Source organism: Coloeus monedula (genome assembly GCF_965178545.1).
Source record: "Coloeus monedula genome assembly, chromosome: 5".
NCBI classification, from domain to species: Eukaryota; Metazoa; Chordata; class Aves; order Passeriformes; family Corvidae; genus Coloeus; species Coloeus monedula.
In genome coordinates, this window is record NC_138785.1 from 14611370 (window position 1) to 14639201 (window position 27832).

Below are 27832 nucleotides of genomic sequence, written 5' to 3' on the forward strand. Positions count from 1 at the left end.
TTCCACTTCTCTGGAATATCTGGATATACCACGGATATCTGGACCCCTGCTTATTTTAGCCTGGTGTTTCCCCACTCTTCTCAAAAGGCAAGCACCTAAAGAATGACCCAGTGGAGATGTGGACCCTGTACACCAGGTAAATATAAGCAAGGCACGGGCTGTTTCCAGCCATGTTTTCCATGGCTTGCTTAGAAATAGCCCTTAGTCACCTATAAATCTACTACAGAAAACTCTCATCATCTCCTTTGCGAATAGCCAAAAGTTGGGCTACTAAGAAATATCTTTGGATCACCTTGCTGATGTGATTCAGTTACTCTACCTTGGAGATGGAAGTTGTGCAAAACCACTTTTATGTATGAGATGAAATGCCCTTCGCAGACTGTAACTTGAAGGGAGACTGACAATCGAAGTTGCTGTTAACAAAGCTGCCACAGGCACTGACAAAACTTTTTTGTTATTTCTTAAACCTAGCTTTATATGACATGGCTAATAATATTAGAAGGGCTTTAAGTTGCCTGATTTGTTCATGGGCAAGGGACAAAGAAATTACTCCTCTACCGTAAGCTACGTACACATTTAAAAAATTCAGACACCCTCCATGTACCCACAAGCAATTCCAATGCTGTTGGAGAGGAAGAAACTTCAAGTGCTTCCAATGCAACACGAGTGATATAAGGATCTAGCTCTGTTTTGAATTAAAATGTAGGGATTTTTTAGGAAAAACATGTATAAAGTGGCTGTAGATACATTAAGGCTAGGAACTAAATGGAACATGTTCCTTCTTTTTGCTCAGCAGAAATAAATCCTTTGGAAGACTCTGTGGTCCTTGGGTTACTCCGTGAGTTTAAAGCTGTTCCTGGATTAGAGTATCTTCCTAGGAAATCAATGGTGTTGTGGGAGTTAGTTTATCTGCAAGAGTGAATTTAATTCCTGAGGTTTTGTGACCACTTTGTTACAAAAATGCTGTGTCTAAAAATAAATAAGGTATATGAACCACTTTACTCAGTTTACTTGCAGTGGAAGCTGACCTGTGGCCCTCAGATTTTCCCTTAGTCAAGGGATAAACAAATTTAAGTTCCCAGAAAGAGCTATCTTTATCACATCTAAAATAGAGCAATGTATGGGTTTTAATTTAATCAGTAATTTCAGTCTCTCCAAGCTACCATTATGGCTTTCTGTGAAAGCTTGTAAAAATAAAAATATCTTAGACAAAAATAACACTGCCTCCTTCTAACACTGTGGAATGTCTCAATACATATTTGGCACATTCTCTGAGGCTCTATCAACAACAATCCGAAACAGGCTGATGTAAAAGGCGAATTATAAAAGTAAGTGGTGTTTAGTGTCTGGTCCTGTCTCCTCTGAGGCTTCTGACATGCACTCAGTATAATCTACAATGCTCATAGGAAAAAATAGTGGGCATTAGAGGTTGGGCAGTGATGGGCAAGGTCAAAGTCAGTTCTGCAAAAGAAATGCATTGAATTCCTGTTCTGTTAAACTTTTTCACTCAACCTGATACCAAAGAGCAGCTTCTTCATTCTTTTTCAGATGTACTCTACAGACTACAAATTTCTTCTGCTACACAATAGTAAAATACATACATACAGGATTTATGATAGGAGACCATTTTGCAATCTCTTGGTGTGAATATGTGTAACTTCATCAAAATAAATAATGTCTATGTTATTCTCAGACATAAGTGACTTTGTTTGAAACCATCTTTCCTAAAATTGCCTTAAAGACTACATTAATACTTTAAAATATTCCTCTTCTGGGCAAACCACTGTAAAATGCACTTTTTCAGTCTGTTTGTTTAAAGTAAGACTTGCATAATGGTAACACCTCCTAACAACAAAAAGACAACTGGGGGTCTGAAGGACGGAACCAGCAGCACTGACACCACTGCAGGTGAAGCACACCATCAACATCATCCTTTTTTTTTTATTTTTCTTTTTTTTTTTCCTCCATCGGCACCAGATGGCAGCATTTTTCCCTCACTGAGTGTGATCTCATCCTCTCGGATTCACTCCTGGGATCATCAGGCTTTGAGGCTTTGTAAGCCACAATGACCTCAGCTGAACTGCACCTTCCCTCTCGCCACCTGCTCCTTTTTCCTACTTTTATTGAACGTGCAGAGTCACATTTAGGTGGTCTGAACGCAATGCAGGCCCTCGAAGTTGTGGTTGCCTTTTGCCTGTGCACGTCTGAGAGTCCATAAAGAACCATTAGCATACAGGCACATAAAAATGTAGACCTAGAGAATACAGCTCTGACCTCTAAATTTTCCATATCCTCTAAATATTAAGTATCATGACGTTTATTTGATATTGTTTCTAACTACATGGTCTTCTCCATACACACACATGCACAATGTAATACTTGTTTACAAGCAAGTTTGGCATGTGTCCTTTTCTATCAATGCTTTATTCCTTGAATAATATTTCATTGTACACAAGTTATATGCTATTAGACTTGTAACCTCTGTAGCAAGAACTCTGTTCTGCACAAATAATCTGAGGCAGGGCAGGGATTCTGAGAACTAAATTGCAAGCTCTGGGTTTTTTACAGTTACAGATGTGTCCTAAAGCTTTGTGGGCTGGGAATTCTGTTATCTCACCGTCCTCTGTCCTGCTTCTTCCCTTCATTGTCATGTTTTTGCTTTCAATGCTGCTTTGTCAGTGGTTTTGTCCTAGAAGAAAAAAAACCTCACATACTATGTCCAGCTGTAACAAACTATTCTTAAATCATCCACCTTTAAACTTGGATTCTGCAGCACTGGGATGCAAATGTTTATTTATTTGAACTATGTGACTAACATTGACAGACAGCAGAAGAAAGGCTCTTTATCCAAAGTGGGGCTGGATTGCTGGGCCCCAGTGGGTAAAGGAGGAGTAACCCTGGCTGCTGCTTGCTTTGATTGTTACTCCATCAGGTTGCTGGTGTTTCTGCTGTGGTGACTGTGTTAATGGTTTACAAATGCTATGAGCTCAGCAGTAGACTATTTGGGGATTGTATCATTTCTTAACTTCTGACAAGCAGGCCATTATTTTTCTGAAGAACGTGTGACAAGGGAATTTACTTTTTTTTTTATTTTTCAAATTTCAGCCAAATTCAACATGAGTGTCACAGGACAGAGGCACTAGACCCTCCACAGCTCCACCCTTCCTCTTATTTAATACCAAAAACTATCAGTAAACAAGCAAGACGAAGGGAGGGAAACGTACTTCTCAAAGGAAGTAGTAAGAATCCTGTATGATGAAAACATTAGGCTGTGTAAATTTGGGAAGCGGTGCTATTTTCTTCTGTTAAAAAAATTCTAATAACAAAGAAGGCTAAAATTCCTTCAATTTTATTTCACTTTCTTGTAGCAATTTCTTTCCCGTTCTGGATTTGGCTGTACTTTGGCATACACTAGTATATGCAAAGAGGACAGATGCTGCTTTATGCCCAAGATTTGTGAAATAAATGCAATGGAAGTGTATGAGCATCTCACCTGAAAGCTGAGTGGCATTACACCACTGGAAGTCAAATGTGTGGGTTTTACCTTACCCTCTAATAAAGGAAGCAAAGAAATTTAAATATATCTCCACATTTTTTAATGATTGATGCAATCCCTTGTGTACAGTTGCTTTGCAAAGTGAAAGAAAGATTAACTGTAAATACTTTCTTTTGTCTAACTATAGCACTGTAATTACTATCTCGCACCTTCTCTGAGAAAGAAAGACAAGCAGGTACCTGTGATGAGCTTTTCGAGAGGAGAGATGCTGAGAAAGTAAAAAAGGGTGTCTGGTGTCACTCAGAAAGGAACGTTACAGCTTGCCATTATTTACTTTGGAACTGTGACAGCTGACCGAAAGATGGGAACCATAAATAGGAATGCAGTGAGCATTAGCTGCGCAAGAAGAAAAAAGCAGCATAACTTGGCACGCAGCAAAACGTGTATCTGGCATAGCATACAGCTGTCCCTGCAACTCCCACTGCCATCCTGGGGGATTTTGCTGATTTCCCACTACTTATAAAGAATTAGGAACAGCACCATCTCTGTTAGCTTTGATTCTCCCTCAGTAGAGCTGGCTAAGATAGGTCCTGCTAAACCTTTACCTAAGAAAGATGCAGTCTCCTCCTACACATAAATTACAGGGAGAAGATTGTTTGTTTTGTGAAGTGTAACTGCTATGTACCATTCACAGGCTGCATCTTGCACAGTAAGTGAAATAACTGTCGGAACAAGCTGATGGAACCAGTGCTTCCCTTTGCTGCCATTCAGAATGAAAACACCAAATGGGGCCAAATTCTGCCTAGTAGAGTTCATTGTGGTTTTGCTTCTAGACTGGAATGGCTGGAGGATGCACCTGTAAAAATTCAGTGCATGTTAGCTTTGAATGGACTGAGATAGAGACCTTGGTGGTTTTGTAGCAGAAACATATTTTCCACTGACTGTTACGATGCTCTGTGTCTAAAAAGTAGGCAAGAGTAAGCATTTCATTAGGAGGGGCAGAACAAGATACACATGGAATAAAACTGAAGTTTTTCTCAAGAGACACAAGAATACCAACTGTCTTACGAGCTTCTGCCACTGATCATATTACAGTTGCTGTGACAGGACTATGGCTGATATACTGTGCACGATTTCTCTCTTGGTGCCTGTTCACTGATTGTCCTGAACAGAAAAAAATACAGGTATTGCAAAGGAACAGTTGGTCCCATTCTGACCCAAACTACAGCCTGGACTGCTCTCCTGAGTTGGCTAGATGTTGCTCCTGTCCATACAGTGGATTTAGATGTCTGAAGACACCTTTAACAAGTAAAGGCAGCACTGTATTGTTAGGCAAGGATGTTACACACTTGTCCTTGCTTAGCTTGTTTTTCAGTTGGGAGAAGTAGGCTTTCTTTGTTTGAGTTATACTTTTGTCTTCAGTGAGTGCTTCTTTGGAGCTGAAGTAGAGTTAGCCTCACTCAAGACATCCACAAGTTTTTAGCAGAGTTTTTTTCCACCTGAATGGGACCAGATAATTTCCACTGCCAGCTGAACAGCAGAACATCAGCCAGAAAAAACATTAAGTGGATTTACATGTTTGATGCTAGCGGCCAGAGAAGGAAGAATGGATAAATGGTGTTTACTCCGTTTGTCCTCAAGCACAACAGAGTACACAGCTTCCTTTACTAAACCCCTGTAGCACAGGCAAGAAGCGATGGTCCTGGTTCCTGGTGCTTGTGATAACTTGCCAATGAAACATAGAGGTCTCGGATGGTTTGTGCATTGTTTATTGCAGCTTTTACCCCCGCAGCCAGATTCTCCAAACTGCCATTTTGTTTTTTTCAATGAAGACTTCAGAAAGGATTTTGTAAATAAAAAAATACCCCAAGCAAAACTGCTAGAGAGCAAACGGCTGCTAGCAGCTGATTTCTTAGAGGAGGTAAGTTTATAAGTGACTGGAAAAAGGCAGAAGGTTATCTGGTCACACACGTGTGGACACACCTTTGCACTGCTCCTCAGGAGTATCCAAGTGGATGAAGCTTGCCTCGGGGCTGCAGTGACTCCCTACACTATATGCCCAGCACATGGCTAAACCGATGTTTTGACCTGCAGACACGAAGGAGTCCTTCGACTGCTGGGAATTTAATTTTTGAACTTTTGAACTTTTGAATTAAGTAGGAAAAGGGTAACTATTTCTGTTTAAACACCTGGATCGTACAGACGAGATTGGTCGGCCAGCACAAGCACACAATCCTGTTTGTGGTCGGCACTAGGGATACCCAGTGGACTTTGCCTAGATGTACACTTGACAAAGAGCGAAAGGGAAAGCACCTCAAGCTCAGCTCAAGAGTGGCTTATTTGCTCCGGCATCGACCTGCATTCCCTTCCTCATCCCACATCCAGGCTCCTGCCCGGGCTTCTCCTCGCGCGTCAGCTGCTCGGGCCTGTGGCGGCGGGGATGGCGGCGGGGCAGAGGGGAGAGGACGCGGGCGGTCAGCGCTAGAGGAGCGGGATTTCTGTCAGAGAACGAGGAGAAGCCAAATCCACCGCTCTAAAAAAGTAAGATAATTGCAAAAAGCCCCAGAACTAAGAAGGGGGCCCGCGGCCTGCCACGACCAACCGGCTTTCCTCGGGCGGCCTCGCCGGGCCGCGGGACCGACCGCAGCCAGCCGGGAGCAGTGGGAGGAGGAGGAGGAGGAGCGGAGGGAGGAGGCAGCGCTGGCAGCCGGGCGGGGAGGGGGCACTCGGCGCCGAGGAGGAGGAGGAGGACTAAGATGGCCACCAGCCGCCGCGGGGAGCGGCCCCGCTCCCTCCGCGGCCCCCTCGGCGCGGCCCGGCCTTGATGGGGCCGGGACGACCCCGGCGCCCGGACGGTGCAGCAGCAGCGGCGGCGGCGGCGCCTCCCGCCGGAGCCCGCCCGGGGGGAGCCGCCCTCCCGGCCCGGCCCGCACCGCCCGGCCGCGGCCGCCGCGCCGCGTAAGCCCCCGAGCCGAGCCCTGCTCGCGGAGAGAGCACAGCGGAGAGAGGAGAGCGAGGAGGGACGGACCGCCCGCCGGCCCCTTCGCGGGCCGGCACAGCGGCACCGCCGGGACCCAGCCGCCCCCCGGTGAGTGCCCGGCGGCGCTGCCCGCCGCCCCCCGGGCCCCGCCGCTTTGTTGCGCCGCCGGCGGGCCCGGGGAGACCCGACGCCCCCTCGGCCCTGTTCGGCCCGGCCGCAGGCCCCCCTCCCCGGGGATGCCGGGCGGCCGGGCCGGGCTGGAGGAGGGGGCGGCGGCGCAGGTGCCGGGGGCGGCCGATCATTGTCACTGAGCGGGCACCCCCGTCCGGCTCTAATGCAGGGGCTGTGCCGGGGCCGCGCTGAGGAGGCCCGGGGGAAGCCCGGGGGTCGCGGCGGAACCCCGCGGGCTCTGGGCCGCTCTGGCCGCCTTTGTTGTGGCTGGGGCGGGAGGTTTTCCCGCGGGAGCCCCGGCGGGGTGCGGGAGGGGCCCGCCGGCCCCAGCCCTGGGGAGGCTTGCAAGGAGTGTGGGGGTTCGTCCTGGGCCGCCGCGGGTACTGGGCGGCTCACAGGCGGTGGGTCGGGTCGGCTTTTCCCCCCCGCGTTTTATTTTGATTTTTGACGCGGGTACTGATTTTGGCGGCAGCCTCGAGCTGTCGACCCCGCGGTGCGGCAGGGACATTGAAGTTTTAGTACCCGACAGGTTTGTCCCCGGGGACAGGGGGGTTGTGGCTCCCGGAGGGTTCGGAACATGTTTTCGGGGGATTTGCGGGGGTGCTGAGGTACCTGCGCCTTGTCTTCAGCGTGGTTTTCGCCCTGCAGTTCTGAAAGGTGATCCACGCAAATGGAGAGATTTGCATAGAGACCAGGCAGTAGTGCTGGGTGCTGAAACCCTGTGTGATGTTCACCTTGAAAGATTAGGACTGTAATTTCTAGCTGTGCCTAAGTGTGCCTGCATAGGGAAACACTTAAGGAAGAAGTGCAGAGGAACTAGATGTATTTATTTTGACCTATAGTTTCATAAATGGTTTAACAGAATTTTTTTGGCTAACTAGAGTAACTTGCAAGATTCCAGTATAGACCTGTGAGTCCTAGCCTTATTTTAATGACTGAATTTTGGGTTCTTGGTAGTGTAGGTTTGTGACAAGGTCCATGTGTGTCCACATATTGGACCATGAAATTTTACTATGAAAAACAAGTGGTGGGTTTCTTGTTAAGAAAAGTAAATTTTTGTAGCGAACAGAAGTTATTTTTCTCCACTAAAGCTGTGTTGCTCCCTGATGCCTGTGCATGCTTCTGTGCCCAGTTATGGCTGTACAGATGTAGGATGTTCCTGAGCTCACAGACTCCTATGGATCCATTCAGGCTCTGCAGAGAGCCAGCTTGATTGCATCCTTGGCACATTTTGGTGACAAGCTAGCAGTATCTTGAAGTAGGCTATGTGAACAAACTGTACAGTCTGCGTGAACAGACATTTCTACAGTATCTCGCTCATCCTGTGCAATCTTGGTAGACTTAACAGCATTTGAATATATGAACTTACCTGCTGTGGGAACTGGTCTGTGGCAGTAAGCCAGCCAAATCCCTTTCTTTGCTTTTAGGTTACAGGCAGGCAGGCATTGTGTCCTGGAAATGTGTGTCCATGTTAATGTGGCTTTGTGCCTTTGCTCCATTGCCCTGGCCAAGAAATGCTGACAATCTAACTTTGGCTGCACGTTGGGACTGTGAATGGGAGTCTCCTCACTATGTGGTGTGGGTCTTTTGAGCTCAATTGGAGCCAGCTCTGGAATACTCAACACTATTGATAACAAGATGTTTTGGGTAGAAGAATCCCTCAAGTATCAGTGGTGGTAGATTAGAGGGTGGTAAATGGTATCCTTCCGTTTGGTATGTGTTTGCTAGGAACTGGACAAATTTCCTTGTCCAGTTTGTTGGGCAATTTTAGGCTGCTAGACTCAGAATAAAAATGCAGCGTTTTGGGTTTTGTGGTCATACTGCGTCTCTTAGCCAGCTGATTATCTCATTGAAGCAAGTTAAGCACAGTGCCGGTGTGACTTAATATCTTCAGCACCCACTTAAAAAGGTATTACAACATTTCTATACCAAAGTTTAAGTAAGGGTTGGTGTGTTCAGTCAGTTGTTTGTTCCCAGTTCAGTACCTCAGGATCAGCTACTTGATAGTCCTGATACCATACAGTACTGTGGGAAAAGAATGCTTATCTTTCTGCTTCAAAATGGTAACAGGAAGATGCTAAGTAAAAAAATAATTACGGTTCTTGGTATTTTCAACCTTGAAATAACAAGGCTACATTAGTTTGTTGCATTGTGGTACAGCGGTGACAGCTGCTATGTAGCTCTGAAAACCTTGGTATTTAGCTCTGGTTTAGTGGAGCTAAACTGCCAGAAGTGTTCAAGGCGAGCAGGTCTTCAGGATGTATTGATGTGTGCTGCTGTTAGAGGAATTCAGCAGTGTGTTTCACGTCCACCAACCTTGCATTAACTAATTCTTAGTTTTCTGCAAGTGTTCCGTGGGATTTTTAGCATTTAGGAAACTTCAGTGGTGCTTTATGTGAAGGGAATGGGAGTGAGTGTGGGCAGATGTTCTGCTTGCCCTTTGAAATGCTCAGGACTGTCATGAGATTGTTTGGAAACTTTGGGGTTGGAACATGGTGTTTCACTTCCCAAATGTTGATATTAACTGTTTCGTGACTGGGTTCTGGGCATTCACTTGAGTTTCTGAAGATGTGCTAAGCTGAAAAATGTAAAGAGAAGCCAGTGGTTCCCTCTCGGGTGGTTAAATTGCCAAAGGACAAATCTGTTCATGTTAATTAGCAGTTTCGTTCATGTTTGTAAGTGATTTTAAGCCCCTATTGCAAAATAGTGGAAATACTGTTTCAGCAGTGGCCTTTGACTTGCAGGACTTCCTGCCGTGAGGAAGTCTTGTGTCATTTGTCCAAAATAAACAGATTTTGAAGAGTGCAGATAAAGTATGCTTTGAGAAACTGTACATCTAAGTCACAATTTACTCCCTGTTGCTTGCTTGCCTTTCTGATAATTAGTACCATGGAAATCTATTCTTATGACGTGTTCCTAGAATGTAACTTGCATTTGTAATGGGAAGTAGAATTTTCTGCTGGTCCACAGTACAATTTCTGATATGTGTGTAGGTGGAAAACAAATTATTTCTTCATGGCTTTAATACAGAAGCTTTTAACTTCACTGGTTTCCTTCTCGATTCTTTTTTGATGCTGGTGGTGTTGCTGATTGCAATAGTGCACTACTCAAAGTACCTAAATTGTGACAAATACTTAACAGTATGAGTTTCTTTGAGGTATTTGCAATGCTGATTGTTTTAAAAAGTACTTTTTTTGTTACTTATCTGTCCTAAGTGATCAACAGCTTGAATCTTTAAACCTTCATGCACCCTTCAGTGTAGAAGGACCGAGGTGCATGGATGTAAGATTGTCACATCTCCTAGAACGGCTCTCTTTAACTTTGTAATTTGGTTTACACTTTTCATTTTGTAATAACAGGAGCTATACAAGAGTGAAACTGTTTATCTTCTGTTGGAGACTTTGCATCCTGCCGCTGGGCTGTTCATACCTTGTTCAGGCTGAGTAGGAGAAAACAGGACATAATTATAAGGTCCCTGTGCACATTTTGTTTTAAGCCGCTGTCCCACAGACAGTATAGAAAGTGTTGCCACATCCTTTTGTTGGGTACAAAATCCTGCTGGCAGGATGTAACATTTTAACTGAAGTCATTGGTAGGGAGGTGAGAGCAGCTTCTTGGCTCAGGTGAGAGCACTGCAAGCAGGACTGAGTATGTGTTAGTGGTGATCCAGCCTTGAGAGCATCTGTTTGGCAAGCAACCCATGATTCTTGAGGCAGTAGTGGAGGCTTTGGCTTTTTGGTCACATCCGCTGTTCTTCTTGATATTACAGATAAGTGTGTACAGCACCTTGCTGGTACAGACAGGGATTTGGTGACTGCTCTGAGGACTGGATGGCAACATCTGGCTGAAGAGGCCATGGCATGGTCTCTGGTGTCACTGTTGGAGGAACTTCCTTACACCTGCTAAGAGCTCTTGGCTGGTATAGAGGCTTTCAAAACAAGTGTGAAGTGCAGCTTTGTCCAGTTCAAAGAAGGAAGAACAGGTCTTGTTCTTTTTCTATTTGCTTTGCTCTAAGTATGCAGGAGGTTTTTTTTTTTTTTTTTTTTTTTTTCCTTTCCTTTAAGGCTTTTGTGAGTGTAGATGACCTACATCTTTTGTTTTTTCCCATGAACAGCTTTGGGGTAAAATTTTCTGATTTTTGTTCTGTGTGGAAATGTGTAATTGACATGGTTTTTGACAGTTGTGCTGATGTTTTTGAAATTTTGAATGACAGCAGGGAATATTTTTGGCTTTTTTTATGGTGTAATTTGTTATTTTTCTTTTTTCTCTCTCTACCTGTTGAGCAAAGCTGTGATAGTGGAAGTAAACTGTCTGTACTGGGGTTTGGGGGAAAAAAAGTTTGGTGTTTCTTTGGCATTACTTTAGTGAAAGCTACATGCCATCTTTTGGGATCTTTCATTTGAGGGAAGAGGGTTTTGACTGCCTGGCTGGTTTTGGTGTTTCATCACTACCCTGTGATGGATTTCTGCCTGTCTTAAGCATGTGACTTGTAAGGCTTCTCACATATCGCAGAATAGGAACAGATTTGCAGAAGTTGCACATGTAAAAAAATACCTTCTGAAATTTCAAATGCAGTAGAGCAGTGTTGTGCTAGGAAAGAGGGAATTGTGTGGGAGCAATAACAATAATGAATGTTGAATGGTATGAAGGCAGGTGGCTTCTCATTTCTGGGCAAATTTTAAGAAATGTTGGTGAAAGGTAAGATGGATGCATCTAAATTATAACAATCAGATATGCATTAATAGAATGTTTAGTTCTTACACCTTCACAAATACTATTATTTCCATGTAATGCTTTTTTATTATACTATTACATGGAAAAAGCTTTTATCAGGTTGGCTAACTTAATGTACAGACAATAATAAATTTGAAAACACATGGAATAAGTGGATTTTCCAGGTGGCTTATTTCATCCCTTTTTCTCTTGCTCTACAGAATTTTTTTGTTGCACTGGAAGCATGTAAGAGATAAATTCCTGCTTTTTTCAGGCTGGGTGGGTATTTATCGGTTACATGGGTAACTTAAGCTTCTTTTTCCAGTTCTAAGACATCTACCTTAGAGAATTCAGACCCTTATAACTATAAAGCTGGTCCCTCTGTTGAATCATCTATTTTCTTACTAATGGTGTGACGGTTTTGGTTTTGAATGTACACTTGAGGATTTGTAGTGAAGGATTTCAGAGCTAAGGGGGAGTTACCAAAATTGATCCTTATCTTAAACAAGCTATATCAAATAAGCAAATGGGAAAAAAATCCCAGACCTTCAGAGCTGACAATTTGGTAGTGCTAAGATAGACACATGGCTAGAAAGAGAAGATACTCCTACATGTTCTTAGGTGTTTTGGGCTTTTTTAGGGTCTTTCAATTTTGGAACGTGATGACTTCAGTGAGAATGTGGATCAGTAGCTCTTGAGAAAAATGTACATCTGGCTTTCTATTTCACTGCAGCTTTTGTCAGAATTATCACCATGCATTGGGTAGGAGAGAGTAGCTCTACCTAGTGCTACTTTTCTCAGTATCATTCTGCCAGGTGGAATGTGGGTGCAAGTGTACCACGTTTTATATTCTTATATTACCAGATGATTTATTATTTTCAAATGAAGACATGGTAAAAATCTCAGTGTTGTCCAAAGCAGGATGGTTTCATATGTGTGAAGTAATAGATGATGGGATGTTGCTTCAGAAAGTGGAATGTATTTGAATGCCATGGTAATAAATAGTGTTGCTTCTTATCCCTGGTTCTTGCTGAGAACCAAAATCTGAGCTCACAGACGGACTGTAACAGGAAGAGGGGGTTTATACAGCAGGAACTTCCTACAGTTTGTGTTTGGTTATTTGGCACTGTAAGCATATCCTTTTTTTGTATAATTTGAGATAAGGGTAATAGAAGGAGAAATTGCAGGGCTAGGCAAATGCTTAGGGTATCCAAGAAGGTATGCTGTTTAAAGGATACACAGGGGTAAAACATGCCAAAATATCAACTTGGCTTGGTAATAAAACTTTCTAAAGACTTTCCAAGTGCTTGGATGATGGACAATCCTAAAAGGGAGAAAGACTATTCAGAATGCCTTAGGTAAAGATCCCTGGGAAGGTTAATCAGATGTAAGTGCACTTGGCATAATGAGCCTCAGCTTTTGTCTGAGGTTTATTAGACCGGTGGGGAGTATGGGCCTGTGGGTTGTTCATAGTAGGAGAGCTGCTCCTAGGGACAGCTTGTTTTTATGATACAGAGGGATCAGTGGCTGTACCAGTTCACATGATTCCTGCAGCCAAAGTGTGCAGAGCAGGGGGCAAATAATGCATGGAAGTGAGCTCAGAAATTATACTTAAATTTGGGGGAAAGAACCCAGAAAACAAACAGAAAAACACCTCCAAAAAGCCCCAACAAAAAACCCTAAACCAACAAAAAAATCGAACTGAGCAGTTGCCTGAAGACAACCAAAGGAGTAATGGGAACCAAGAGACAGGAATTCACCATGTTCGTAGCTTCAGAGTGCCCTTGATGGTCTTAGGATTTGGTTCTGCATTTGTGTGCTTGCCAAGGCCTATTTACTTCTAATGGGGTTTTATGGAGGTCCTTGGGTCTTCAAGTGAGAGCCAGGGATGAGATTGAGGCCTTGGTTTGTATTTGCATGAGTGCACAGAGTACAGAATGTATCACATGGCGGAATGACAGACAAAACAGGTAAAGAGTGCAGTTCGTAATGTAAAAAATGCCTTTTGATGTTTTCAGAGTTGAAATGTCGTGGTGTAGGCCCTCAGTTGTGAGCTTGGCTCGAGTTATGGCTTTTAAAGCATTGAAAGCACAAACTAAGTTGATTTTTTTTTTTTTATTTTGAGCCTTGATCATGCAGTTGTCATTTTCTTCCCACAACTGTGAGGGTTACATCATCTTTGGAATCTTCACATGGCAGAATGCTCTGGGCTGGAATGCCACAGGTATGATGAGATTGAGAAAGCTGGGATCAGAGCTGGTAATATTCTTGTCATCACTGGTTTCCTGTCTGATAAAGTGACTGAAGAGGAGTGAAATTTATTTTATTTGGGAGTTTCTTTATACTTGCAGAGGAAAGGATGCCTCTCTGAACAGGCAGAAGTAAACATTCTTTATAATTTTATTAGCAGTCATGTGGAATAGGCACAGAAACGGTTTTGGTATTGCATCACAAGTTAAATACTAATACTTGAGTCAGCAGTTGAGCAGTGAGCCACAGTACAAATGTAAAAACAAAGTCTCTGTGGATATGATCTAAGAGAATGCTAATTTGCTTGTTAATTAGGTTTGCAAAAGTTTCTTTTTAACAGTTCTGATCAGTGAGTCTAAGCTAGTGACAAATACGTAATTTAGGTTTTGAGTGGGTCATGAAGTAAACAAGGGAGTATCTTTTCAAGCTTTTCATTATTAGAGTGTGTAAAGGTGCCGTAGCAACATGTCTTAGTTTGACTGTAGCAATTTCTGGAGACAGAAATATTTTGCTTTCATTTCTTTCCAGCAGCATAGCCATGTTCCCAGTGTGAAAAACGAGGTTCAGTCTCCTGTTAGAATTTAAAGAGTTTAATATAAAGACAATAAGAGACACATAAAATAAAGCAAAGGGATAACGGCCGGGTGCCTTGGCGCTCTGCCAAGAGCACACCTGATGCTCGAGGTGAGTCCTTTTTATACCATTTTTACTGTCTGTTCTTTATTCATATTAAAACTTTTCCAGGAATTGATCTGCATGGCCATTCCTTGGGTCCGCCTTTTTAGAGCATGCGTAGTCTTCGGCCTTGTGGTTTTATTTCTTTTGATTCTTGGGGTTGGGCCCGCTAGGTAAGAGTCGGTGGTAGGGTGGATCTCTTAATTCTCCAGACAGTCAGGGCTGATTGCAGCTTTGGGCCTCTTTGTCCCCCGGGCAGAGCGGTGACAACGGCTCTCGGACCCTCCTGGCCGCCCGTTCTCCGGGCGGAGCAGCCTTTGGGCCCTTTTGTTCTCTGGACAAAGTGTTGATTAGCAGCTCCTTGGGCCTCATCCTCTGTTCGCTTGGAGGTTATCTTACTTGCTCACACTTGCTAACATTCTTGCTAAAACGAGAGAAAACTACATCCACACAGCAAAAAGCATTTCTAACATTATATAATATCTACTTTAATACTTTGCGAGAAGCCAATACTATAATATATGTTTATAACACCAGCAGTGTTGGATCAGGATAGGAGAGACCATGGCTTCCTTGCTGATGTTTTTGTACAGACAGGACTCTGGATGTGCTGTATAAGTAGCAGGATTTTTTTTTTTTTTCTTAATTACTTGTACAGTCTTGGGGTTTATCCCAAGGCAGCAACCCAGCCCCGTGTAGCGACTCACTCATTCCCCCTGCACCAGGAATGGGGAGGGAATCAGAAGAGTAAAAGCTGGAAAATCCATGGGCTGAGATAAAAGACAGTTTTACAGGGAAAGCAAAGCCACGCACACAAGCAAAGTGAAACAAAGAATGAATTCCCTGCTTCCCACAGGCAGGCAGGTGCTCAGCCTTCTCCAGGAGAGCAGGGCCCCATCATGGATAATGGTTTCTTGGGAAGACAAACACCATCACTCCAAATGTTTCCCCCTTCCTCCTTCTTCCCCTCTGCTTTATATCCTGAGCATGATGTCACATGGTCTGGAATATCCCTTTGGTCAACTGGGGTCACCTGTCCGTGCTGTGTCTCCTCCTACCCTCCCAGGCACCCTCAGCTTCCTTGCTGTCATGGCCAGTACAAAAAAGCAGAAAGGCCTTGGCTCTGTGTGAGCCCTGCTCAGCAATAACAAAAACATCTCTGTATTATCAACCCTGAGTTCAGCACAAATCCAAAACACACCCCCATACCAGTCACTCTGAATAAAATTAACTCTATCCCAGCCGAAATCAGCACATACAGTTCCCTGGTGTGAATTGGGATAGCCTACTGATCAGTTAAACCCTTAAAGTTATAACCTGTTTTTATTTCAGTAAAGCACATATGTATATATTATGTGCTTCAAATACAGATGATGATATGAATGTTTAGGTTTTTGTTGGTTTGTGTTAGTTTGGTTTTTTTTTTTCCCCTTTTTAATAAAAGGAAGCAGAGAAGGTGTGTGTAGTGGAAATAATGTACTCGGAAACATCTTTTTAGTCTAGCTATGTGTCTTTCCATTGTGATCTTTCTTTATAGAAGGAGTTCAATATAGTTGGTGTTTTTCTGAAGTAGCTCAGATTGAGCAGAGAATATACAAAGGTGAGGATTTAGGTTCCTCTTGCATAGACAGAATAAATTTAAAAGATGAAAACTCTCCTCCTCTTTCCTGTCTGTTCCTCTTTTCCATCATCCTTTGCAGAATGAAGCTGAACTTGCCACCTGAGTATGGATGAACATTTCAAATGAAAACATAATAGCACAAAGTATGAGAATAAGCTTATTTAAATAGTTTAGGAAAAGAAAAGAATACCGTAATTAGTAGATGTTCATATTGTGTGGAATTCAGCTTGGAATTGTCTTGTTGCATTACGCTGAGGGTTGTGGTGCTGAGGTGGAAATCCCTAGACCTGCTTGTTGTTTGCCTTTGTAATACTCCTCACAATGAGTAGGAAAGTGGAACACCTCAAGCACTGCAGGGTCATAGTAAATTGGAATACATTTTCTTGACTTGGGTTCAACAGACTGACTGCTGTGTCTCGGAAGGACTCATCTTAAAGTTTAAGTTCACAGTTTGAACAGTTTGAACACACCAAACAAATTTTGGTTGGAAGGGACATGTGTAATTGTGCTTGAAGCTTGACATTTGCAGAGGTTGGGAACATGGTGTTTAGAGGCCGAACTTTTTACGGAAAGAGGTAAGGGTATGGACAAGCTTTTTGTATGCTTTAAACAGCTAATGAAAACATGTTAATCTTTCATGTCCACTGTGGAGCCCAGTGGCAGATAGGCAGAGAGTGATTTCTTTTTCTCTTTTTTTCATGTGATAGTGAAGATAGTAAGATAATTTTTAATGTGGTAAGCTAAGAAAGTACAGGATATTTTACTGTAACTGTTTTTTTTCACTGTTGGGCTTATAACTTCTCTGTTGCTTAAACTTCTGTGTTTGCTCTTGGAGTGGTAGGCAGCAGTGATGTGCCAGCAACTGTGAGGTCCTGGCAGTGGCTGAGGTAAACCTTGTTGGAAAGTTAGCACAGCTTGCAGAGGGCTCTTACCTCTACCCAGGAGAAAACAAGCTGCTTTTGTGAATTTAAACAAATTAATCATAAACAAGTGCCCTTCAACCCTTTTACTTGGCTTAGGGTGGATGTTCAAGGAAATGAGCCTGCACCACACAGGTGGAGAAGGACGGGAGCTCGATCAGGAGCACCCTGACTTGTCTGAAAGTTTACTATTAACTTGGAACATGGAAAGAGCATTGGTCAGAAGTCACACTTTCTTGTTAAAGTATTAAATAATTTTGGATTAAAAGACTCTGAACATCCCATGTTTTTAAAAGAATTGCATTGTTTGGGGTTAATGAATGGTCTTGATATTTAAAGAAGAAAAGTAGGTGCACAGTGTTGTATTTTCTTACTAACGTGGGAAGACTCTCCTTGGGTAGTTTTCTGTATAAATGTTCCAGGAAGATAGCTTTGTCTATGTGAATGGAAAATGGAGGCCTCATGAAGACTTCTATTTTTTTTCTATGTTATTTTCTCTTTCATTTAAGTATTGCTGTTATTTTTTAGTCTGGACAAGAGGTATTTGTCTGCAGGTATCTCGAATTTTGTAGAATTCTTTTCACCTTCTTTTTAATTACTGCTTGTATGGCAATGTTCAGTTTGCCAGTTAACACGCAAAAATCTACCAATAAAAAGTAAAACCAGCAAAATAGATCCCTTTCCCTCTTCCCCCAGTTTCTTCATTAACAACATAAAAGTAGGAGAAGAAAAAACCTGGTCAGGCAAACACAACATGAGGATTTTGTTTTGACCAGTTTACTGTGACTCTTCGGATTAAAAATGAGTTTTGTGTTGCCCTCCAGCTCTCTCCTCGGGTACTGTTAGAATATTGCTTAGGCTGAGCTGTTTGGAGTGTATGTGCTTACAGATACTGTATTAATACTGTTCCTTATTCCTCTCTTGGAGAAAGATCATGACGTTCTCACCCTCCCTTTCTTTTTCTCATTGCTATTCTTAAGTATTTTGATGTTAGTTTATACCATTTGTAACGAGTACCCCTGAGCTGGGATTCCTCTAAGGCCTCACAGAGAATGTTGAACAGGTTTGGAAGGAGGACGGCAAAACTTCATCATGAGCTGAAGGCTTGTACTAAGTATGTAGGCTTGTACTACTGTCTCCAAATTTCTACCTCTTTCTAGGTTACTCTTATTTTCTACTGTTTGTTTTGAAGTGTCATGTTGATTCATCTTGAAGAATAGCCAGCCCAGAAATTTCATTTCAATAAAAAGGCATGGAAGAGGAGGAGGAGAGGAAGAGAAAAGGATGGAGAATATGGGTGTTCCAGAGCAATAGCTGAAAAATGTGTGTACTGAAGAAGTATAATTACAGTGCTTGACATCTTTTCACTCTATGTGGTGTCCTTTCTTAGTTAAAAACAACTGCCTTTTGAAGAATCTGTTGCTTCAGTGGTGATGATCAACTTTGGATGACTGTAATGTTTTTTGCAGTAAGAAATGATTATCCATCTAAACAGTGCTGCATTGGTTGAAACGTCTTTTATTTAAATGGGCGTGTCTCTTTTAAAAAGATGTTCTGTGTAATTAATGGCTGTGAGTTAAGGGGGAGTCTTACATGGTTAATAATCTGTTCTCCTGGCCAGTTACCACTCCTAGGAGGTTTTGTTTTCATACTGAAAGTGAGTTTTCTCACCTTCCAGTACATGTTGTAATGCCTTCATCTGCTTGGTCCAAGAACTCTGAGCTGTGTAAGTACAATCTGCATGCAGAAATGACAACGCAGGCTCTTTTTAACTTTATCTTGACCTTCAATAATAAATTTAGCTTTCAGTAATAAAATAAATTTAAGTGTTGGTAGTCATTATTTGTATTCTGGTTGCTCTCTTGAGCTATAAGAGGACTGACCTTTAGATGTCTCAGAGTAGTCTGTTGGTGTGCTGGTTTATGGAGTAATATTTCTTGCCTGCTTTGAAAACCTTCCCTCCTCCCCCAATTCAGAGATGCCTCCTGCTGCATCCAAGGGTCATGTAACTCATGTTGCCATGGGCTTGCTGGTTGTTCTTTTGGGATTTGTGTTCTGTGTGCACGGATCCCTTCTTCCCACTCTGGTTTCTAGGCACATAGCCATGCATTTCGAGGTACTAAAATGGGTGTAATTGGAAGGTGCCCTATCTGCAAAGAGATCCAAATAATTGGTTAGTAATTACCACCTACTCCCCCTGTGTGCTCATCCAGGTGCATGAATTACTGACTTCTATTTCTTGCATTAGGTGGTGTACCTTTAATGTGATTAAAGGGAGGTTGCTGAGCTGAAGGTATCAGTTTAATGATGCTGAGCAGCACGTGCCAGCTCTGGTAGTGAATGAGTATCTTCATGTGAAGATACCATGTTTATCTCAAAATGATCAATTTAATAATGCCGGTGAGATAGCAAATATAAATGTCTTTGAGAAAGATGTCTGGCAAATCTGAACTGATACAGCTTGTCTAAATAACATTACCATAGTCACAATTCAGTTTCAAAATGGTAGAAATTTCATTACTCAACCCAGCAGGCGAGGGCTTGGAGGGAGTTGGGTTTTTGTGTCTGTTTGTTTGGTTTGTGGGGTTTTGGTGTTGTTTTGGTGTTTCTTGTGGTGGTGTGTTTTGTTTTGTTGTTATCAGTGTGTGTTTATTTGTTTTAATTTCCCCCCAATAGTTTAAGCACATCAGATGATTTCAAAATATGAGGTCCTCCCAGTACTAAACCAGGGAGTGCTTTGTTTCTTTCTGGCTTCCAGCATGCTGGTTTTATTGTCAACTGGGCAGGGAGATGGAAGTGGAGACAAAGCAGTGCCATTTGTGCCACAGTAGTTCTTGGAAGACAGTTTCTCTTCTGAACTATCTTTATAGATCTGCAAGCTTAAGAAAATTGTGTTGCAGTTGTTATGCAAGACTCTTTTCATCTTTCAGTTTAGGAAATAGTACCAGTCAGTCTCACTTGGACATAGGCAGAGATTTGTTTTTAATAGGATGAGAAAGTTTGCTTTTTAATAGGATGAGAAAGTTTGGTAAATTTAAGAGGGAATATTGTTTACTCTTCAGTCATCCTGGCTGTTTATTTGTACTCTTTGTTGCCTTCCTCCTTCCTCTCGCTGGTTAGTGACCCTTTGTAACCAGTCCCTGTTGGGCACCTCTTACTGGATGGTGGGATTCTCTCTTTGGGCTGATAGGGGAAGAGGTGCTCTCTGAGTGTACACTTTACATTATCCACGTGGCTATAGGTTTTTCAGCCACTTCCAAGCAGAATGCTGACAAGTCCAGGCAGGCAGACGGAAGGAATGTGTCAGCTTGCCACAAGTAAGAGAACCCAGCTCAGTGACCCATCTCTGTTTCACAGTTAGTGTTTCTCTTGCAGTGTTTGTTCTTGTAAGTCTGGCATGTAAGTGCTACTGTTGCTCCTGGGAGTGCTTAAATGAAATAAATGCATTAATTCCCTTTCCTGACTTGATGGGGTTTTTTGTTTGTTTGTTTTATATTTTGCTCTTGCAAAAAACGCTGCTTATGAGAGCAAGCAAAGGAAGATTGTGTGTGTGTGTGTCTGTGCTGGTTTGTCAGAGCATTCATTTATCCATTCTGCTGGTTTGAGGGATTTTTTTTTTGAGTCTTTTTTGTGCAGCATAATCTCAATTGTGTGCCGTTCCTGAGCTGCCCTTGAAAGAAAATTATGCTTTATGGACTTTCTGCAGGTGTGTTGCTGATCCAGTCTGCTGGGCTTCTGTTTCAAAACAAATGCTTTGGATTCATGCTGAAATATTGCTCAGAAAAAGATTGCTACAGAGAATTCCTCCGGTGTCCTCCTGGAAATGCATCAGAGCACGGGAGAAACCACAGATAGCAGCATGGGCCTGGCCTGATGCACTCGGACCCACCTCAGAATTTGCTCCTCCTCCCTTTATATTTTTTTTTAAAATATGGAGATCTTATTAATTATTATTAAAAATCAAAAGGAGAATACACTGAAGACTAAATAGATTTTTTCTGCTCCTAATTGCTTCTAGTAATTTCAGTTCAATAATTTTTATTTCAGCATATACATGCACAAGTAATTTGGGATCAGCATAATTGTTTCTGCTTAATAGAATCTGGAATGGCTCCCTTTTGTCCATAGGATTGGTGATCAGTGAGTTAACTTCAGTTTTATGCAAGATATGTAAATCCTAATTTAGTTTCTTTGTGTTCATTTCTTGTTGACTGGGATGATGTAAGGGTGAACGTTTTGTGGTTTTTTCTTTTGCTGGGCAGGAGGGTAGTTGTTGAGACATGACGGGTTTAGGAAGTGGTATGTTTTTGTTTGCTAATTTTATTTTTTGTTTTGTTAGGTTTTGGGATTTCCTAGATTATGCTACTGACAAAGCAGGCAAGAACCTTTTAGTGATTTAAAGAGAAAAACAAATGACAATTATTTTCATTATTTTATTGTTGCCTTCATTTTTTTACCTCTTCCCAAACTAAGCTTTAGGGTTATAAAGCGGGAATAATCAGATTTGAACATCTGTGTTTGAGCTTCTTGTGGTTTAAGTAAGAAGGTTTTCAGGACTTGTGTGTCCACGGAATTGTAGTCTGTCTTCCATTTTGCATCTCCTTCATGTCTTCTGGATGCTTCTCCTTTTTTCCTCCTGCATCCAGAACTTGCCTGCTCAATTTTGTCATTTTTTTCAAAGTCACTGATAATTGCCTTTTGGGTTTTTTTTTTTTCCTCTTTCTTTCTAGTTTGCTCTTTTCTCTCTTCCCTCTTTGAAGAAAGAGATAGATTTAATGTAATGGGGAAGATATTTCAGGACTCAGAATGAACCTCAATTATATTTGCGAAGCCTGAAGACAAATTACCTGGAAGTAAAGAGCATGGTGTCTTAGGAAGGGTTCTGCCATCTGAGTTAGTTGTCTGTCCACTCTTCATTGGAAAAGAGATGATTACAAATTTGAAGTATCTGATGGTGGATAGTGAGTGATTAGGTTAAGAGAAACTGCTCATCAGCTGAGCTGCACAGAGGGTGGAATTCACCTCTCACAAGTGTGCGGACCCAGCTGTCCAAAATCAAGACGGAGTGTGTGGAATGCCCTTATAGCCTTGGGAGGAAACAATTGCCTTTTGCAGGTACTTAATTCCCATTACCTGAGGAAGATCATACTTTCAGAGAGCCGTTCAATCAGAAATTATCAACTGTAGAGTGACCCCAGCCACCTGAGAAGTGAGTCTTTTGAGTCAATTGTCTTTTTGATGTGTGAGTTTACTAAAAAGACACATTTTTGTGTAAACCATTTCTAATGAATGTGGGTAACAGAGTGAGGAGCTTTGGAAGCTTAACTGTGAGCTTTACTACTTGCTGAGTTTTTAGCATTTAGGTATCTGTCTTATATGCAAATTTTTTACAGTGCCAGGTTTTTCTTGTTGGAGTCCTGGAGCACTTTGTGGTTTTTCCCCTTCTGCTCCTTCCTTAGCACCAAGTCCAAAAAGAATGGGAGGGTGGGTGGGATTTTCAGATCTGCCTTTCTTCTCCACAAGGAAGGGCATCACACTCTTTATCCACAATTGCTGTTCCAGTTGCACTTGGATTAGTGTACAGTAGTGTCTTGAGAGTTACCTGGTGTTGCTTTACTCTTTGAACAGGTAAAATGGCTCCCCTGAGTCCTGAACATGAGAGTTGTTCAAAGCATTTGCCAGAGCTGTGAGGGGAGTGAGAGGACTGCTGATGAAGTTGGTGTAAGGGCGCTTGTTGCAGAGCAGGTCATTCATCAAAATTCTGAGTTGTTGCAGAAGCATTAGGAGAGGTAAGTGGCTTACTTAATTCAGAACTGAGACATTATGGATAAAGCTATGCTGCTTTGTAGCATATTCACAGTAAGGGGCTTTAAGGATTGGATTATTGCCATCTGCAGCAATCCCTGATATGAAGAAGAAAAAAAAAAAAGAAGGATAAGAAAAACGGAGTTGGAATGTGCTGCTCTCTTGTTGTGGTGGTTGCTAATGAAATGCTGCTGTGACCTGGCCACTCCTGCTTCTGGAGTTGTAACTGGTCAAGACAGTCTGCTGAGGCTGGTTAGGCAGAACAGCAGCTGCATCATTTTCCTGAGGCAAGTTCAGCGCTGGTGAGTTAAGCAGAGAGGAGTGGGCCTTTCTCTAATTGCTAGTCCCTCCATATCTTGTGTATACAGAATCAGCACGTGGCCACCTATTCCTTTGTGCAGGCTTTCAGGTTAGCAGCTTCTCTCTTTCCCTTCACTAGGGATGGTGCCATTCTCATTCTGTCTGCTTATCCAGGAGCTGGCAGGCTGGAGTGGAAGCAAGGGGAATATGGGTTAGGTGTCTCCCTTCCTTCTGAAATTGGTCTGTGCTTCCACTGCAATACAGATCTGGTATTTCCACTTCTTGGCTAATTCCTACAGTTGTTTCTGGAAATGGTGTTGCTGAGCACAGGAGGTAATGCTTGGAGTTGTAGGGGTGAGTAGCAGAGTGAATGTTTGTTCTGTCTTTGCACAGTCAGTGAATTTTGCAGTGTTCTGGATGCTAGCTAGAAAATAACAACAGGACATTAAGTGTCAAGATGGCCATCTTAGTGTCATCATTGTGGGTTCTTAAAATTTTTTTCTGAAATGCTGTGGACTTCTGTATTTTATCTGGATGGCTTTCAGAGATTGGCAGCAATGACATGTACTTCCACATCCAAAGAAATTCAGGAATATTGCTGCATCACGTCTTTGCTGATTCTGCAATGCAGTAGCATTGGGCTGTGAGCCCAAATCATGGTGAAAAGATATAAAACTTCTGACCCAGAGGTAAGAAGAACCAAATGGACAAGACTTAGAGAAGAAGAGAGGTAATCACAGGGAAATGAAAATTTTAGATGAGGAGACAGAGCTTTTGTTCTTTTGGCCCAAGTCCTTAACGAGAGAGCTATAATTAGGCTAGAATTATCTTTATGGATTCAGTGCTGGCAAACTCAAATTCAGCTGCTGTTACAGTGGGGATACTGTAACACGCATTTATCAAACCAGGAGTCCCGTGGAAAGGAAATATATATGGACAGGCAGATTCTTGATAGCTGTTTCAGAGATGTTTATTTCTCCAGCCGCATGGCCGGGGCTCTGCCCAGGAACTGTTCCAGTCACGGACCGAGGGTCCTTCTGCCCGCGCAGGGAACACAAACCAACCCATGGGAACGAGGCTGAGCAGGGGCAGGGAAACCCCGTGTCTGTGCCCTCAGGGCCCCTCTGCCAGGGCTACACGGCGGGGAGGAGACCCCAACAAACTGCCTCTTGATTAGCATGCAGCATCTTTGCGGTCTTTCACTCTTGAATCAAACCTCCCTTTCACTCTTTGTGCGATGCCACAGTTTCAGGTCTGCACAATACATGACCACTCAGGTAAACCTCTTTCCTGCTCATTCTTCAGTGATGTCATTCCTCATAGGTTGATTTGTCTTCATTTCTCTTGCAAATACTATGCTGGTTCTCCTGTAAGTATCTGCACAATATCCAATGAGACAATTAGAGTCAGGTTAGTGCTTGGGATATTTTTGTAGTTTATGACTTTGGTTCAAATGTCATGATAGCCACAGAATTCATAAAGTTTTACATCAGCAAGAGAGGTCACATGTCATGTAACTTGGCCTTAGGGACAGCTTTCTCCCATGCAAACATGTCTTCTGAGAGCAGGGCTGGAAAAGCCAGGTGGTAAATTCTTGTGGCTTGGCACTGGCTTTAGGACATGTTGCTTTTAGGGGAAATAGGTGTTTTTAGCAAGGGTCAACACAGAATTTGATGCTTAATGTTTCAGTAAGCTAAAAATGTTTGCAACTACAGAGCTCCTTCTCTTTAGTAGGACTTGACATGTGGTATTTCATTTATTAGCTTCTGTGCCCTGAGAAGACTTTGGTTGCTTATTTGTTTTCTTAATGACGAGAAGGGCAAACATTGTATAACTTCTCAGGCAGCAGCAATTATGCAACTGATCCTGTTATCATGGAGCCAAAGTCCTTCCTAGTCCCTGAGCACCAGCTGCTTGTGTTCTGGTTGCTGCTTTTTCCTTTTCTTTCTTTTTCCCTGCCCCCTGCCCCCCCGATTTGTTTGTGAACAAGTTATTTTTTTTCCCATGTTGCTGTTTCCTTCTCTTTCCAATGCAGTTGAGACAGTGGTTTGTTTGGGTTCAATCTTCAATTCGCTATGCTGCAAAATCAAACTGCCCTTGTACATCATGGGAAGTGTGAAATGTATAGACAAATAAAATCATTTGATACTTTATGGGTATATAAGAAAAGGCATTTGCTTGGATCTGAATGAAATATTGCGGGTGGCCTTTGTTGGAGTTAAGGTCAAAAGTTGCAAGTTCATGTTCTCATGATTTTAGAAACATGTAAATAACTGGTGTTCGTTTAGTTTGTTGGTTTTTTTCCCTTCCTTCAAAGGGTGGGCCTGAGAGAAATTTTAATTCTCTCCCCTGGCCCTGCCCTGGGATCACCACATAAAATATAGTACTCCTGTGTATAAGATGAGGTAGTTGTAAATCTCATGCTTTTACAGCTAAGTGATGTCACTGCAGTATAATAAAGGCAGTTAATACACTGTAAAAATGCTTGCCCTATTCACACTTCATTTTCAGTTCCCAGTTTTAAGTCATGTCATTTCCATTTCGTGTTACATGGCTTCCTGTGAGTGTAAGTGACCAAGGCAGGCTGTTTTGATCCTTGATAAAACATTTGGAGATGGGAGAAGAGATGGTAGACTTGTAATCTGCAGTGCTGTTCTCTGCTTACAGATGAACTGACTATACTGTCTACAAGTCCCAGCAGAGGATAAATAATAGTTGATCTGTGATACCACACTGTTTGCTGCACTGCTTGTTGCTGTGTCAAATGTGATCTGCATCAGTCATAAATAGGCTCTAGTGCTTAGTGTCCTATATTGGGAAATAAATTGGGGTTAATGGTTTAAGGTCCTTATTTAGTTTGTAAGTCTTATGCTAAAGAAGTTATAGGGAGTGCAAAGGTTGTATTTTCTTGCTCACAGTGTCTGTACTGTAGATTGGGTATTTGGAGAGGTGGCAAGGTGCTGTCATTTGTAGGAAATTGGGGTCCTTTCTTCTGGGCTATTTTTGTTGGAATTTCTTTTCCTTCAGTGGCAGTCTGCCCCATCTGCTTTTGACAGACCAGGTGCACAGAAGATATTCTATTTTGCAACCAAAAGACTGGATGTATAGCATGTATACTTCAGTCTTGTCTACTCATACCTTGCCCCTCCAATTTCTCTTGACAGAGACATTGAGTTCTGATTTGGAAGAGACTGTATGCTGTAGCCACACTTATCATAGGGTTACTTGATTATTTCCATTGTTAGTGAAGATTCTGCTAGAATTCTTACCTTAGCCCTGCAGTTCTGTAAATTCCAGAATGTTGTACTTTATCAGAACACCTGGTACTGGAGAAACCTAGAAAGTAATGATGAGAAGGGAAGGATTGTAAAGATTTTTCTGGAAAAATACGTAAAACCAAGAAAACCCAACTTGATATCATGGCTAATTCTTTGTCAGCATGGTGGTGGGAATGCCCTGGTCTAATGCAGAGTTCACAAAAACAGTGCTTTTGTAAGGTAGAAAACTTGATTGGGAATTTTGAAATTGCTTTTCACATCTTATTGAAATATTCTGTGGTCCTAATAGCAGTGTGTCCTTGGAGTATTGTTTGCCTCCATGTCTCTGCTTTATATATGTAGTTTTTCCAATTGTTTCATCAAGGTTTTAAGTGATAGGATCCTTGAGAAGCATTTAACCACTGTTCAACTGTATCAATGAATATGTGCATAAATTAGTGTGTGATTGGATGACAAGGTCTGGTGTAGACTGGTAACTTAAAAGACTCTTTTTCTTACTATTGTTTTCAAAAATAGTCAGCAGTTGAGTTAGAAATCTTAGGAGGAAGATGTTTCTTTGCTACTTGAGAGAAGAGATTTTTTTTGTTTGTTCTTGTTTTTAAATCTGGTGGTTTCTTTTCCAAGTTGCCATTGCCTAAATCTCCCCTTAGTGCAGTGTTGAGTTTGGTTACTGGAGAGTTTATATTATGTTGAAGGCAATGGGAAATGATAATTCTACACGTGCTTCTAGTGGAATGCAGGTGAGGGTTGGTACCAATTTACAACAGTGTTGGGAGCACACTGGAAATGAATGGCAGCTCAAGTTCAGTAATATTCTTGAAGACTTTCTTTTTCAGTCTCTACTGTCTTTCCTATTAAGTGCTGTTTGGATTTTTAATTAACTACTTAAGGATGTATTCATGAAATGTTAATTCTGTTAAAAGAGATTTCTGACTAATCAGTCCATTGTACCTTTACTCTTACAAGAGGTAAATCTCAATTGTGTTACCTGGTAAGGAGAGATATGAGAAGAATTTTCATCAAGAGTAGTACTTGATCACACTATTTAAAGACTGTTTGCACTTTGAATCTATATCCAGAAGAGAACTGAGGTGGTAGCTTTTCACTGCAAATACAGCAAAATATTATTGCCCGAATTGGTCTCTCTAAAGAAACTAACTCCAAGTTGCCATCTCCTGAAAGACTTTGGTTGCAATATGAAAATCGGTCTTATTTGGACATTGAAAAGCATGAAAATCTAGTATCTTAATCATGGTTAAGCTTTTTTTTCCTAAAGAAGAGGTGATGCCCTTATAAACTAGGAAGGTAATGACATCAATAAACGTAATGATTTGTCTTATACTAGGGAAGTATATATGGCGTTTCCTGGTTCTGTGATACCCTTTTTCAGCTCTATTTCACCAAATCTCGGTTTTTAAATGTGTTTATTTTGGCACCTTGCAGTGTTCAGCAGTGCTCCTCATTTTGTCAGAGCAAACCTAAATATTTCTGATTATGTAATGAAAAACTCAATTCCTTCAAGATAGCACCATGTGAACTTTGGTTTGTTTTTCAGTGATGTGGACAGCAAGCCAAACGTGACGTGTTTTTACAGAATGGCTAGGAATCTACAGTCATCAAATT

General features: G+C 42.1%; 1 protein-coding gene across 8 annotated transcripts in view; it reads left to right on the forward strand.

The window, feature by feature from the left end:
• Positions 1-5972: 5972 nt before the first annotated feature.
• WDFY3 (WD repeat and FYVE domain containing 3) overlaps positions 5973-27832 on the forward strand; it is a 156264-nt gene continuing 134404 nt past the window's right edge. For 6 of the 8 annotated variants that reach the window (XR_014226431.1, XM_082282307.1, XM_082282312.1 and 3 more), the window contains exon 1: positions 6476-6584. The gene's annotated coding sequence lies outside the window, so the exon portion shown is untranslated. Of the gene's footprint in view, positions 6038-6332; positions 6585-27832 lie in introns of those variants that run through there. The other 2 variants (XM_082282308.1, XM_082282313.1) reach the window with 2 other exon arrangements.